Raw genomic sequence first — 9320 nt, 5'->3', positions numbered from 1 at the left:
GGATGCGACTCAGGGAACTGAGGGAAGCGCTCCAGACGCAGAGCTCAATGGCCCTCCCGCCCAGCACCCCCAAAATCTGAGATTCTTCTCTGAGGAAACTCCGCAGCAAGAAAAACTACATCAAAGATGGCGCCGCCGGCCTCTCCTGGCTCAGCCACCATCTTCTCGGTAGTTCCGGAGGTGGACGGGCACAACACTCATGCGCGGCCCTGGCGTCCTCGGCGCGCCTGCGCGGACCGCAGCACCTCCCCCGCCCATCTCGCCGCCGCCGCCGCCGCCGTCGCCGCTGCTGCTGCACTGACGGCGGGTGCCCGCGCCTCAGGTGAGTGAGCGCCTCCGCCCGGCCCGCGGGGGGCGCGCGGCGCCGCATTCGGGGGCGTCGCTCCTTTGCCCTGCTCCTTCCCCGCATCATCTCCGCGGCACGGCGAGGCCCTTGGGGGCCCGCGCTGCTTGCCTCCCCCGTGCCCCCGGGGCCCTCTGCCCCGCCCCGCCCGCCCGCCGGACCCAGGTCAGCCCGGCTTTCCTCGGCCATTCCCCGCGCCCAGCCCGCCGGCGACAGCGTGTGGGTAGCAAGAGAGCCTCCCTCCGGGCTCAACACCCTGGGTCACAGGGACGCCCCCCGCAGGCGCGAACCCTTCTCTCGCTCTGGCTCTGCAGGCGGCAGAGCTTGGTGGGCCTTGGGGTTGCTCATCCATCTACCTCGCCCGCTCCAAGAGCCCAGATGCTTGGAAGAGGGGCCGTGAGCAGCCCTTGCACCCGTCCGGCCCCAGAGCAGCAGAGGGCATCCTCTAACGGGACCCTACGACTGCCCTACCGGGGAGAGGCTTCTTAGCACCGCTTAACAGCCGAGGAAACTGAGGCACGGAAAGGTGAAGTGCCATGCCCAAGGTCACGCCGCTGACAAGTGGCAGGGTCAGCTCTCAACTCAGGGTCTCGGGCTCTCAGGCCAGTGCGGTTGGAATTTGATCTCGTACCTTTGAAAAAATTTTGAAATCACTTGTCATCTCTGAAGTTGCTCTCGAACGTCATAAAAGTAGGCTGCACAAAAAAGATTTTCTTGTTGTCGGAGTACAATTGAGGTGTTACTGTAATAATAATAGTGTTATTAATATAAGAGCTAACGTTCTTCCAACGCTCGCTGTGTGCCAGGGATCTTGCTAAGCATTTTATTAAGATAACCTCGCATAACCACCTCTGCACTTCCCAATCCAAATGCTTCCCCCTTCCTTGTCATGAAGCCCTTTTTTTCTTCCTGCAGAGCTGGCCTCCCTATCACAGGTAGACTAGGAGCCCCATGGATTAGGAAGCAGGGAAGCTTTCCTTTGGTGGCTTACTGACAGAACAAGAGTGATCCTTGCCTGCTGGCATCCAGATCACCCCCGCCGCGCCCCCCGCTTACCCTGGCCCTCAGGGGATATTATTAGCCTTTCTTTCCTGCCAAGAGAGCAGGACTGGGCTGACTGGGCTAGCTGGGCGGGCTGGACTTGGAGGTGACAGAGCAGATTTGGCTAGCACTCACTTCATTCCGGGGCTTTCTGCCTTTGCCCCAAGGTTGGGCTTGAACATTTCAGTATTTAAGATAAAGCAAGAAGAGAAAGAGAACATTGATAGAGTGGTGCTGAATTTAAGAAGCCTCCCATGATTTAAAGTTCCAAATGAACAGCTATAAAAATATGTGAATGTTTCTCCCCCAAAATAACTAGCTCAAACTGTCGTTTTTCTCCCTTAGCAAATCCTCCTCCACATTTCAAAGGCTCCACTAAATCACCACCTTCTCTGTGAAGCCTTCCCTGCTTGATTTTCCCAATTAGAATTACACGTTCACAAAACAGGGTCTTAGCCTCAGTCTTACCCTGCGGACTTCTAGCCCCTTGAGGGCATGGTCCATCTTTGCAGCTCCAGATGCCTGGTTCACAGTAGATCCTTGGTAAGGACTCAGTTAATTTCCACCCCCCCTTTTCATTACTCAAAGCGTGGTGTTCTTCTGGTGCCCTTCTGTTCCTCCTTCCTGCCCTTCAGTTTCTCTTTGCTTGTCTCTTCCTTCAGATTCAACTTGTCATCACCATTTACCACTCAAAGGCCTCCATCCACCCTGTTGTTTTTGAAAACTTGCAGATAAGAGTCTTGCATCAAAAAGCCTGTTTATGGACCGGGCGCTGCGGCTCACGCCTGTAATCCCAGCACTTTGGGAGGCCGAGGTGGGTGGATCACGAGTTCGGGAGATGGAGACCATCCTGGCTAACACGGGGAAACCCCGTCTGTACTAAAAAATAACAGAAAATTAGCCGCGTGTGGTGGTGGGCGCCTGTAGTCCCAGCTACTCGGGAGGCTGAGGCAGGAGAATGGCGTGAACCCGGGAGGTGGAGCTTGCAGTGAGCCGAGATCGCGCCACTGCACTCCAGCCTGGGCGACAGAGCTCCGTCTCAAAAAAAAAAAAAAAAAAAAAAAAAATCTTGTTTATGTTACTCGAACGTGCACTCACGATTGAGCTGCTTTTGTTTTTTGTTTGTTTTTGTTTGTTTTTTGAGACGGAGTCTCGCTCTGTTGCCCAGGCTGGAGTGCAGCGGCGCCGTCTCGGCTCACTGCAAGCTCCGCCTCCCGGATTCACACCATTCTCCTGCCTCAGCCTCCTGAGCAGCTGGGACTACAGGTGCTCGCCACCACCCCCAGCTAATTTTTTTGTATTTTTTTAGTAGAGACAGGGTTTCACCGTGTTAGCCAGGATGGTCTCGATCTGCTGACCTCGTGATCCGCCCGCTTCGGCCTCCCATAGTGCTGGGATTACAGGCGTGAGCCACCAAGCCCGGCCGAGCTGCTTTTGTTTTATTATTATTATTTTTTTTTTAGACGGAGTTTCGCTCTTGTTACCCAGGCTGGAGTGCAGTGGTGCAATCTCGGCTCACTGCAACCTCCGCCTCCTGGGTTCAAGCGATTCTCCTGCCTCAGCCACCCAAGTAGCTGGAATTACAGGCGCCTACCACCATGCCCAGCTATTTTTTGTTTTTTTAGTGGAGACGGATTTTCACCATGTTGGCCAAGCTGGTCTTGAACTCCTGACCTCAGGTGATCCGCCTGCCTCCGCCTCCCAAAGTGGTGGGATTACAGGCGTGAGCCTCCGAGCCCGGCTGCTTTTGTTTTATTCTAAATTGTTACTTCTGAGCAGGGAAAAATGCCTGTTTACAGTGGAGTTGGTATATGCTATTTCGATGTACAGGGTACTTTTCATTTGCATGTTGCAGTAGGATAGTCTGAGGCTTATACCCCTTTAGTCTGTCCCTAAATGCATGAGAAATCCATTTTTACATTCTTTTGCCCTCTGTGGCTGATTGCCCCTGGTTGTATCAAAGTAATCACAATTTTTACTGTATATCATTACATGGTATTTATAATAATAAATATTCAAAAGGGTCCTTTGGGAGGCAGCAGATATGTGCATAGATTCTTTATTTAAATGAAGCTTCTTAAAGAGTTTTTCCAAATAATTTTCTGTAAATATATTGACTATGGGTAAGGCATGGATGTATGGTGCCTGATATGGTGGAAGATTCACAGTTGAATCAAACAGGTTCCTGTTGAGAGAACTTACTAGCTAATTGGGAAACATTGTCTCTAACTGTACTAAAATCAAGTCTAAACATTCCCATATTAATGTTACAAGCAAAGCAATATTAGACTATAATGGAATAAGATATTCCTACATGGGGTGTTTCATAAAATTGTATGTTATTCAGGATGAAATGGAGCATTGAGTCATTAAGTCCATCCTTCTCACTTAGCACTGTGATTTTTAAAAATTCATTTACCAAAGAAAGCCCTGAAACCTGGTAAATATCCATAATCAAGCTAGCTAAGTTTTTGTGTGCTATTTTCAAGCACTATTAAGAAAGAAAGGTGGCGGGGGACACCTTGAGAATTGAACTTGTCCAAGGTCGCAGAACTGGCTACAACTTGAAATTCCAGACTTTTTAGCCACTAAAGGTTTATCAGTATTTCTTCTCAGTGAATTCATCCTTAAAGACATTAACTAGCAACTCTATTATGATTCTATTTATGTGCTTAGAACAGGGGTGGGAGAAGACATACAAAAACATGATTCATGTCTTCAAGGAGGTTATGGTCTGTTGGGGAAGAGTAAAGCACTGTTCTCTAATGTTGAAGTCAGCGTATATATAATTGTTAAATTATATGGTAGGGGGACTAGCTGTATCATGGGAGCTGGGGAAAGGGGGCAAGAAGGATCAGTATGAGATGTGGTGGTGAGACCACTTTGGGTTTTGACTTTCTGGGCTTTGACAGGTAGATAGGGTGAGAATTAATTAAAAGGACAGGAAAACATTTTGAATCGGGGCTGATAAAACAGACAAGATAGCAATGCCTGCCATGTTTAATGGACAGTAAAAAAATTGGCTTGGCTGGCTTAGAGCAGTGGTTCTCAATCTTTAGTGTGCACCAGCATCACCTTGAGAGCTTATTAAAACCCATATTCCTGGGCTCGACCTTCAGAGTTTCTGATTCATTAGTTCTGGAGTGGAATCCGAGAATTTGCAGTTCTAACAAGTTCCCAGATGATGCTGATGCTGCTAGTCTTAAGGATCACACTTGGAGAACCACTTGATTAGAAGGTTGAGCAGCTAGAGTCAGAAACTGTCAAATAACTTGTTTCAAAAAAGTGCGTGTGTGTCAGGTGTGGGGGTATACTGACATAGGAGAGTTCTGGAAAGATATATACCAAGCTCTAATGGTCCTCACTTCTGGGAGTGAGATTTAGAGGCTTGGGGAATTTACTTTTTTACCTTTCTATATTATTTTTGCATTGTGCACATAATGCTTTTGTGTTTCACAAATGAAAGAAAAATAAGAATCTTTTTTGAAGATATATAGTAAAATATTTATGGATTAAAAAAAGAGCTTGCTAAAGTAATCTAGTGTCATCCAACAAACATTTTTAGAGTGTCTGCTATATGCCAGATGCTGCTAGCTTCTGGAAATACAAAGCCTCTGCTAAAGCTTGCAGGCTGGTGATGGTGATTGAGATGGGCAAATAGCAGCTTTACTTAGTATCACGTAAGCTTCCTAAGAGCAGGGACCAGGGTCTAGCTCTGTGCTTGGCTGATAATAGGCGCTTAGTAAATGATGAATGAATGAACAAATCCAGGTAAGAAGTGAAGACAGAAGGAAAGAAAAAAAGGCCAAATGGGAGAATCTGGAAGAAAACGGACAAGCCTGGATAGGAATGGTGAAAGGAAGGGGTGCATCAAAAAGTACTTTCAAGTGCAAAGATTGATAACATTTTGGGTTTACTGCAGAACTGGATGTCAAATTGTTTCTTCTAAAAGATTCCCCCCCCCACCTTTCTTTTTTAATAGCACTTGAAAATAGCACACAAAAACTTAGCTAGCTTGATTATGGATATTTACCAGGTTTCAGGGCTTTCTTTGGTAAATGAATTTTTAAAAATCACAGTGCTAATTCTATAAAACTAATGTATAATATTTACCTACAATTAATTGTTCTCTCATTCATGTGAAATTAACTGATATATGAAGGGTGTTTTACATGTTATACAAAAATGGGTAGTATTATGTCTTTTGATTTTATCTCTTCAGTGAAAGGGCTAGTAGTCCACTCAAAGTTCTGTGATATGTCTCATAGTACATGACAGAATTTGACATTTTATCAGTTGTAAATAAAAATTTGTTGCCCAGGCGTGGTGGCTCATGCCTGTAATCCCAGCACTTTAGGAGTCCGAGGCGGGTGGATCACGAGGTCAGGAGTTCGAGACCAGCCTGGCCAACATGGCAAACTGTCTCTACTAAAAATACAAAAATTAGCCGGGTATGGTGGCACGCATCTGTAGTCCCATCTACTCGGGAGGTCAAGGCAGGAGAATCGCTTGAACCCGGGAGGCAGAGGTTGTGGTGAGCCGAGATCACACCATTGCACTCCAGCCTGGGTGATAGAGCGAGACTCTGTCTCAAAAAACAAAAAAAAATTGTTGTTGATGGCCGACTGGGGTGCACTTTGGTGGAATCCCGCTTCTTTGCATTCTGAATTTAATTCTTTATAAACACTAATTACAGTGGCAAACATTAATTAATGTTATTGATATGGAGCTGGTGTCCTCCCTGGATTTGGGAAGAATGTGTTATATGGAGTCTTTTTGTGTGGAGATGCCACTTTTTATCTTCCCTAGAGATTTAATATAGTAAATGAAGATTAATTTTCTAAGTACAGTGGTGGTTTCCGCCAGGCTTTAGCTATAGCATTTGACAATAATCCCCTTATTACCTAAAAAGTGCCCATGGTCTACAGTCTGGGGTTTTCAATTGATCAAGTAAAATTCTGGATATAGCCACTCTTTATACTTAATTTTATTACTTATTAGGTTTTTCTATTGTAAGTTTTGCGGGTATTTTTGTTTTTTTGTTTTTTTTTTTTTGAGATGGAGTCTTGCTCTGTCACCCAGGCTAGGGTGCAGTGGTGTGATCTCAGCTCACTGCAAGCTCCGCCTACCAGGTTCACGCCATTCTCCTGCCTCAGCCTCCCGAGTAGCTGAGACTACAGGCGCCCGCCACCGCACCTGGCTAATTTTTTGTATTTTTAGTAGAGACAGGGTTTCACCATGGTCTCGATCTCCTGACCTCATGATCCGCCCACCTCAGCCTCCCAAAGTGCTGGGATTATAGGCGTGAGCCACCGCGCCCGGCTGAGACAGGGTTTCACCGTGTTAGCCAGGATGGTCAGGATCTCCTGACCTCGTGATCCGCCCACCTCAGGCTCCCAAACTGCTGGGATTACAGGTGTGAGCCACTGCGCCTGGCCCAGTGCTTCTATATTTTTAAGGCTGAATTTTCTTTCATGGATACAAGTTGACAGCTTTTTTTTTTTCTTTTTTTTTGAGGCAGAGTCTCACTCCGTTGCCCAAGCTGGAGTGCAGTGGGGCGATCCCGGCTCACTGCAACTTCCGCCTCCCAGGTTCATGCGATTTTCCTGCCTCAGGCTCCCGAGTAGCTGGGATTACAGGCCCATGCCACCACACCTGGCTCATTTTTGCATTTTTAGTAGAGACGGGGTTTCACCATGTTGGTCAAGCTAGTCTCGATCTCCCGACCTCGTGATCCGCCAGCCTCGGCCTCCCAAAGTGCTGGGATTACAGGTGTGAGCCACTGTGCCCGGCCTTTTTTTTTTTTTTTTTTTTTTTTGAGATGGGGGTCTCGTTTTGTCACCCAGGCTGAAGTGCAGTGGCAGGATCTCGGCTTACTGCAGCCTCTGCCTCCCGAGTTCAAGCGATTCTCCTGCCTCAGCCTCCTGAGTAGCTGGGAAGTAGCTGGGATTACAGGTGCACGCCATCACCCCTGGCTAATTTTTGTATTTTTAGTAGAGATGGGGTTTCACCATGTTAGCCAGACTGGTCTTGAACTCCTGACCTCAGGTGATCCACCCGCCTCGACCTCCCAAAGTGCTGGGATTACAGGCATGAGCCACTCTGGCTGGTTCCTTTTTTTTTTTTTGAGACAGGTTTTTACTCTGTGGTCCAGGCTGGAGTGCAGTGGCATGATCTCAGTTCACTGCAGCCTCTGCCTCCCAGGTTCAAGCAATTCTCCTGCCTCAGCCTCCCGAGTAGCTGGGATTACAGGTGCGTGCCACCACACCTGACTAATTTTTGTATTTTTAGTAGAGATGGGGTTTCACCATGTTGGCCAGGCTGGTCTCAAACTCCTCATCTCAAGTGATCCGCCCACCCCGGCCTCCCAAAGTGTTGGGATTACAGGCGTGAGTCACTATGCCTAGCCCCATTTTTTAACTTTTGAAGATGTTGCTTTTTTTTTTTTTTTTTTTTTGCGAAGGAGTTTTGCTCTTTTGTCCGGTCTAGAGTGAAGTGGTGAAGTGGTGTGATCTCGGCTCACTGCAACCTCCGTCCCCCGGATTCAAGCAATTCTCCTGCCTCAGCCTCTCATGTAGCTGGGATTATAGGTACCCGCCACCATGCCTGGCTAATTTTTGTATTTTTAGTAGAGACGGGGTTTCGCCATGTTGGCCAGGCTGGTCTCGAACTCCTGCCTTGGCCTCCGAAAGTGCTAGGAGAAAGTGTTGCTTTTAAGTCATTTTGTTGGGATGGTTTTAACCAGGGTGTTCACTAAAATATAACTTTGGATGATTAGTCTACAGGTTATATTGCGTTTCCAATACCCCCAGGTAGGTACAAGTCTCATATTAAAGTAGTAATGATAATAACGATGCCTAAATTTTGTATGGGGTTCAGAATTTTTTTTTTTTTTTTGAGACAGAGTCTTGCTCTGTCACCAGGCTGGAGTGCGGTGGCACAATCTCAGCTCACTGCAACCTCCACCCCCTAGGTTCAAGCAGTTCTCATGCCTCAGCCTCCTGAGTAGCTGAGACTACAGGTGACGGCCACCATGCCTGGCGAATTTTTTGTATTTTTGGTGGAGGTGAGTTTCACCATGTTGGCCAGGCTGGTCTCAAACTCCGCCCACCTCAGCCTCTCAAAGTGCTGGTATTACAGGCATGAGCCACTGCGCCCAGCCAATTTTCAGAATTATTTTATAGTAACATCCTGGTAAGCTCCAGTAACCTAACCTGAGAATATGCATTAGAAGGATTAATGATCAGATGGCATCAAGTGGGGAAAATTGGTTATAGAGGTCAGGATGCAGATTGCTCAGGTTCAGATCCTTGCTCTGCTGCTTGCTAGCTGTGTGACCTTTGGCAAATTACAATACCCCGTCCGAGCTTCAGTTCCTTCATCTGTAAAATGGGGTGGATTACAGTACCTAGCTAAATATGTTGGGAAGCACAATGAAATAATGAATCGATAAAGTGCTTATCATGGTACCTGGCATAGTGTTAAGCGCTCAATAAATTTGGCTCGTATGAGTATTATATACTGCATTTTAGGGCTCTTGTTTGTCCTTTACCTCACTCAGGCTGCCTTAAAGTACAAATTGTTTTTAGGGATTCTGCCTTACAGCTGGCAGGAACCTGGAGCCATCTAAGAGCACACCCCAGGGCTTTGCTGGTGGTAGCTTTCCTCATGTCCTGAGTTGCCTTCTTCAGCAGTGGAAGGCAGGGGGTTGTGCTTCTGCTTTTAGAGTTACTTTAGTATGACTCCTGTGTTAAAACTTCCGCTGGCCGATGGGTGTCTGGGATTAACAAGAAGGCTCCTAGATAGGTCTTGCTTTGTTCTAGCAGTTATTTATACCAGGACCCTGGAAAGGATAGAATTAATATATAGGACAGACTCAGATTCCCAGCTTGGCAGTCTCTACAAACCTCTCATTTACCACCTGCTGCCAGAACCC

At 47.2% G+C, this 9320-nt stretch overlaps 1 protein-coding gene across 5 annotated transcripts in view; it reads left to right on the top strand.

The window, feature by feature from the left end:
* The first annotated feature begins 201 nt into the window (after positions 1-201).
* The window catches only part of NDRG3 (NDRG family member 3), a 94505-nt gene continuing 85386 nt past the window's right edge, over positions 202-9320 (top strand). For 2 of the 5 annotated variants that reach the window (XM_031004845.3, XM_031004843.3), the window contains exon 1: positions 202-322. The gene's annotated coding sequence lies outside the window, so the exon portion shown is untranslated. The remainder of the gene's footprint in view (positions 323-9320) is intronic. The other 3 variants (XM_031004846.3, XM_031004847.3, XM_031004844.3) reach the window with 3 other exon arrangements.

Source organism: Gorilla gorilla, chromosome 21 (genome assembly GCF_029281585.2).
Source record: "Gorilla gorilla gorilla isolate KB3781 chromosome 21, NHGRI_mGorGor1-v2.1_pri, whole genome shotgun sequence".
NCBI classification, from domain to species: domain Eukaryota; kingdom Metazoa; phylum Chordata; class Mammalia; order Primates; family Hominidae; genus Gorilla; species Gorilla gorilla.
Note: the sequence above shows the minus strand (reverse complement) of the source record. Positions and strands in the feature narration are given on the sequence as shown.